This window comes from Chinchilla lanigera, unplaced genomic scaffold (genome assembly GCF_000276665.1).
Source record: "Chinchilla lanigera isolate Chin_1 unplaced genomic scaffold, ChiLan1.0 scaffold00053, whole genome shotgun sequence".
Lineage (NCBI taxonomy): Eukaryota > Metazoa > Chordata > Mammalia > Rodentia > Chinchillidae > Chinchilla > Chinchilla lanigera.
Window position 1 is genome coordinate 2099549 of NW_004955454.1, and position 6000 is coordinate 2105548.

Here is a 6000-nt window from a genome sequence, read left to right on the forward strand (position 1 = left end):
AGACCATGGGCTCTGGGAGGCACTGACCCTATCCTTGCCCCTGGGCAAACAGGGATGGAACACCCTGCCCAGACTCCCAAACATCTTCAGTCCATCCAGAAGCCTGGATCCGCAGTGCTGGAGTTGCCAACCAGCTCCAGGAGGCCTCAGGGACAGGTCAAGGACATAGTGCTGGCCCAGCAGAACTTGCGGTTTCATCCTAGCAACCAGGCCCAAGCTGGTCTCTGTTCACAGTCCTGTGGGTGTCAGCCCAGCCCTGTGCCACACAGGAGCCCCTGGAGTCCCACTGTGTGGGAGGCATCCCGGAGGGCGAGGGCGGGGCCGGGAGTGTGTGCAAGCCTATGCCGAGAAGCCTGTGCACCCTGATGGCCCCACAGTCCCTGCCCGCTCCTTCCTGCGCTTGTCTGGCCAAACCCCATATGCCAGGCTTCAGGTCCCACTTTTTGACCCCGCCTTGACCATTTGTCACTGTGGGCTGCAGATGGACCCATGGGCCCTGGACAAAGACCACACCTGCTCTTCCACAAGGGCCATAAATACCTGTGGGAGGTGCACACGCATGTGTGTGTCACCCCTGGGATGGGAGGGGCCGTGCCTAGCACCAGAGGTAGACACAGGAGGACAGGCACGCGGGTCGACCTGGCTGGGATGCGTCTGCACTGGCCGTATGCGCGCCCCCCCTGCGTGCCACGCCATGGAGGGGATGCTGGGTTTTCAGATCCCTCCCTGTGAGGGAGGTCGAGGTGAGTGTGCGCTGCGATCCTTTTTGCTTTGCCAACAGAAAACTGCCGAGAGGGGAAAAGGCAAACTCCGTTTAGCTTGGGTCAGCAGTGAGCAGGGGCAGAGATTAATGTGGGGAGAGGGAGCGCTTTGGAAGCGGCAGGGTGCTGGGGGTGGGGACAAGATGGGGATGGAATGGAGCGGGGATGCTGGGTGCGTCAAGGACAGGTGTGAGGGGTACTGGGCAGGGCTATCCCCTTCCCACTTCACTCATCTCCACCTGCTCCCACCAGCCCTCCACAGCCCTCTACCTAAGCTGCTGCTGGCCCAGGCCCTCGCATGTGCATGTTGGGACCTGAGGCTAGCCCAGCGCCCACCCCATTGTGCACCCACGTGCACTCATGCTGATTGAAGTGGGTCTTCTGTTTCACCTTCGTCATGTGGTCAGGGATTTGCAAGTTCATCTCGTACGCTGCTTATCCAGCTCCCACCGAGGGAAGTGAGCCCCCATGCAGTCGATCTCCAGCAAACTCCAGTAAGGAAGTGGAGTTGGGGTTGGTAGTCAGTATGTCTGTCCTGGTGGGGGACCTGGAGGCAGAGCTGGCACCTGGCAGGGCAGGGTGGGTGGCATGGAGCACTTGGAGGGCCCTGCAGAGAAGAGAGAGGAGGGGGCCCTCCCAGAGGTGGAAAACATCTGTCGGTCTGCACAGGTGCTGGGCAGAGCGAGGGTGAGGCTTGGGCTTTGCCTCAGTTTCCCAGTGGGAGGAGAGCAGGTGAAGGCGCAGTGCAGTCTGTGAATGAGGTGGCAGCTACGACCAGCCCGTCTGGCTCCAGGTTGTGGGAGAAGGAAACTCCAGGCCCCACTGGCCTGGCCACAAAGGTACCACCAGACCTCTGTGAATGACACTTCCAGCAGGGGGAGGAGTGGCCTGGGAGGAGTCCCCCATGTCACCTGCCCTGACAGCCACCTCTCCGGGGCCAGCCCCTCTTCAGGGTAGGGCAGCGAAATTCCTGGGGGTAAGGAGCCATGGCGCCTGTGGGTCCTTCTTCCCAGCTCAGCAGAGGACACAAACTAGGCCCACTCAAGGCTGTACTCAGGTCAAGAAAAGATCCTTCAGAGCTGAGTGTGGTGGTGCACACCTAATCCCAGCACTCAGGAGGCTGAGGCAGGAGGCTCGCTGCAAATTCAAATCCAGCCTGGGCTACACAGTTTAAGACCAGCCTAAACTACATAGCAGCATGCTATTTTAAAGACAGAGAAAGACGGAAAGACCCTTCCAGGCTGTTCTGCACCCCACAGGTCTTCCCTAGGTCTGAGGAGAGGAGGAGCAAAACTATGGCAGACCCCACACAAGAAGATGGGTGCTGCCTCTTTCACTGTGTTGTTCTGGAACAGGAGGACCAGTGTCAAGGGCAGCCCTGGCCCCTGGACCCCCACCCCTGAGCCTGTCCCCTGTCTCCTGTAGCTGTGGTAGCATGCTGAGCTCATAGGCCCCCCACGCTGCTTCCTCTGCTGAGAACCCCCATTACCCGCCCTAATCTTATGTCCCTGTCTCCAACCTCACTCCCCTCGTTTGCTCTCCTTCCCTCTACTTTCTTGCCCCTTCCCTTTAAATGATACAGGAGATCAGATCCAGAGGCACTCTACACTAAGCACTACATCCCCATCCCCTTATTATTATTTTAATTTTGTGATGCTGGGGATTGAGCCCAGGACCTCTTTCATGCTAGACCCCATTATTTTATTTTATTTTATTATTTTATTTTATTATTCCATACTGAGGATTGAACTCAATGCACTGCACTGAGCTATACTTCCAGCTCCCCTCCCCCCTCCCCCAGCTTTTTTTGGCCTTGAACTGACTGTAGTCCAGGCTGGCCTCAAACCCTCAGCAATCCTCCTGCCTCAGCCTCCAAGTGCTGGGATTACAGGCACATGCTACCACACCTGTCTCCCTTTTTTAAATTTCTGAGATAGGATCTCACTACGTTGCTGAGTTGCCCAGGTTGGCCTTGAATTTATGACCTTTCTGCCTCAACCTCTCAGAGTACTGGGATTATAGATGTATACCATCATGCCCTAATTAGGTCTTTGGGTTTTTTGTTTGTTCATTTGAGACAGGGTCTCACTATGTCATTCGGGCTGGCCTTGAACTCACCATGTAGCTCAGGTTGGCCTTGAACTCCTGATGACCCTCCTGCTTCACCCTCCCTTAGCTGGGATTACACTCTTGTGCCACCACGTCCAGCTATTTTTTATTTTGAGATGGGGATCTTGCTAAATTGCCCAGGATGGCCTTGAACTTGTGACCATATTGCCTCAGCCTCCCAGAAGGCTGGGATTATAGCCTTGCACCACTGCACCTGGTTTCACCTGCTATCCTATCTCCCTCCTCTTCCTGAGCATCCTCACCCTCCCACTGTCCCCCCACCAATAACTGGCATCAACTTCGCTAACCAACTACTTAGTCACCTCCACCCCCAGCATCACCCCTGTCAGCCTCACCTTCATCCTTGTTATCACCATTACCCCGTCAGCAGCATTACCCCATCACTGAGGGCCTGCTAAGGCCCAGGCCCAGGCCTGCACAGTGTAAGGGCTGTGACTACAGGGGGTGATAGTTTCAGTGGGGTCACCCCTAACTGAACCCGTTGGTCCTGGGATGCTACCTGGTGACCAGCAATGTCCAAGAAGCTTCTAGCTGCATCCTCTACAACTGCAGGAAATGTGAGTCTGGGGGTCACTTGAGACCTGGGGGAGGGTGGCAGGGTTGGAGCAGAGGGGAGAACAGACTGGCAACCCAGGAGAGAAGTCTAGGGACAATCTAGTGGTAGGCAGGGTGGACAGAGAAAAGGGGACTGGTGATTAGCTCCGTCCCCACCCAGGGCAGGCCTAACACCACCAAGGGCAGCAGAATAGGGCCCAGCAGCTCACTGGTCAGTGGCCCCAGCCCAGCCCAGGAAGGGGTGGGAGGAGTTGGGCAGGTCTTGGCTGAGAGCAGCCTCCCTGGGTCAGAGGTCTCTCCCAGCCCTTACCACCACTTTGGGGAGGGGATCTCTGCCCAGGGTTGTGCTGTCATTTGAGGAACCAATGGCCTGAAGCGGTCCTGGAACCAAGGCCTGACCCAGGGAAAAGGCCCACCGCAGCCTGGACCTGCTGGCTGCACTGAGCGCCCACCCCAGGGTGGCTGGGCTCCACGGCCATGCATAATGCAGTATTTACCTGGGGGAGGGGGTTGATTGGCAGCGCATGGTTCGCTCTCTCCTCCCCCGCAGCCCCCAGACAGAGCCAGACGTGCATTAAGGCGGGAGTGACTTATCGAGCTGTCAGGGGGAGCATTTTAAGACAGAATTATAGGGGAGAGGAAAAAGATTTTTACCAAATTAATGAAAAATCAATCTGGCCTCAAAAATCCATTAGCCTTCATAATGCGCCAGTTCCAGGCCGAGCCGCACAATCCAATACCAGCTGTTAAATACCACAGTGGCTCCCCCGCCGCCCACCATTCATTACACTCGGTGTTTACTTCTGAGGGTGATGACTGCCCCCAGCATCCAGCCTCAGCTGTCTAGGGCTCCCGTCCCCCTGAGCCCCCGGGAGGCCCCGGGCCTCGATCCTTGGCTGGGGAGTCAGTCAGTGTCCCCCGACACAGTCAGGCATGGATGGTCTGGGACCCGGTGAGGCCACAGGGTGTGAGCGTGTAGACCTCCTTGGCGGGCAGTGTAGATGCTCTGGGAGAGGCGCTCCTGGTGGTGCTAGTGACCGTAGGAGCCAGCCACCACAGTTCTCAGTCATGGTGGTGAAAGAGCTGGCTGCGGTTCTGGCTGGGGTGGCCCAGAGTGCTCATGGTGGGTGACTGTGAGCGCAAGTAACCATTGTGATACGGTGGCCATGGTCAGTGGTGCTGGTAATGGTGTTAATGCTGTGTAGACAGGGTGGTGAGAGAAGCTGCTGGCCTCGGGTCCGGTAGCTACTGAGGCAGGTGGGTATGCGTCCATAAAGGTGAATAGGATCACCGAGTGCCCTGAGGAAGCAGGCAGCTCTCTCCTGGAAACGGACTCTATACAAGCAAGCGGCTTGTCTGTCCCTCCCTCCCACCAACAGGAAGGCAGCTGGGACCCAGGACCCTGAGAGGGTCTCAGCCGGAGGACATTCGGCCTTGCTCACAGGGCTGCATACTGGGAGGACAGAGCCAGCGCTGCAGTGGAAGGAAGCTGGAGGGCTGTCCCTCTCTAGAAGACAAAGGGCCAGGGGCCAGGACAGCAGGAGGGTCTGTGTAAGTCCAGCAACAGGTTGGTTCCGGGGGCTCCTTCCTCCCGTGTGTGTTTTGAGCCTCCTGCTGGCCAGGCTGGAAATGGACCTTTGAGATCTGCCTGTGCCCGACGTCCAGCCGGCACAGCACTAGGAGGGTGAAGCGATTATTCATTAAACTAACAAAAAAATCTTTTTTTTTTTCCCCTTCTGGAATCCTTCCTCACACTCTCCCCACTGACCTGACCACCATCCATGGCCCGATCCTCCTGGCCCCATGAAGGCAGACAGGGCCAGCACCTCTCAGCCCCCTTGGTGTCTCCCTGGGACCTGGCCTTGGCCGGGAAGCACGCCCTGGGAATCTCCCTGAGGCAGCTCGCTGGGTGCCCAGGGCCCCTTGAGGCAGTGTGGGACCAGCAGCTCCCTGATCTGGGCCTGCTTCTTGCGGGGCTCCAGGGCCCTCTCTGGTCAAGGCCACACGGTGGCCTCTGTGTACCTGCCCCTACCCAGGCTGCATTCTGCAAGAAGGTTACGCTCTGGACACTGCCGGCTCCCAGAGATGCGCCTCCCGCGTCCTCTTGTCCCTGTCTCACTCATTTTCTAACTCATCCAGGGCCCTGGCGCTCTCCTGGGAGTCATGCCTGCAGTGTAACTCCCCCAAGAGGCTCAGTCCTGCTGCCTCCTGCATCAAAGAGTGGGCAGGCTGGTGAGGCCCAGCAGGTGAGAGGTAGGACAGACAGAAGGCCAAGGCTGGCCAGGGGTGGTAGGGATGGGAAAGGCAGTGGGGGCGTAGCCAGAGGTGGATGTAGGAAAGGTGTAGAGGGGACAGATGTTGCTCTGAAACCCAGGTCCTGAGACAGGGCAGAGCCAAGGGGAGCCTGGACTGGAGGACCCCCCCCCCATAGACCCTCACCTAACCTGGGACCTATAGAAGGAAGCTGGAGAGTCACAGCCCAGAAAGGGTGGCTTTGCCCAGGGTCACGAGTGTAAGGGGCAGGGTGGCGGCTGAATCAAGGGGCTCCAGGGCA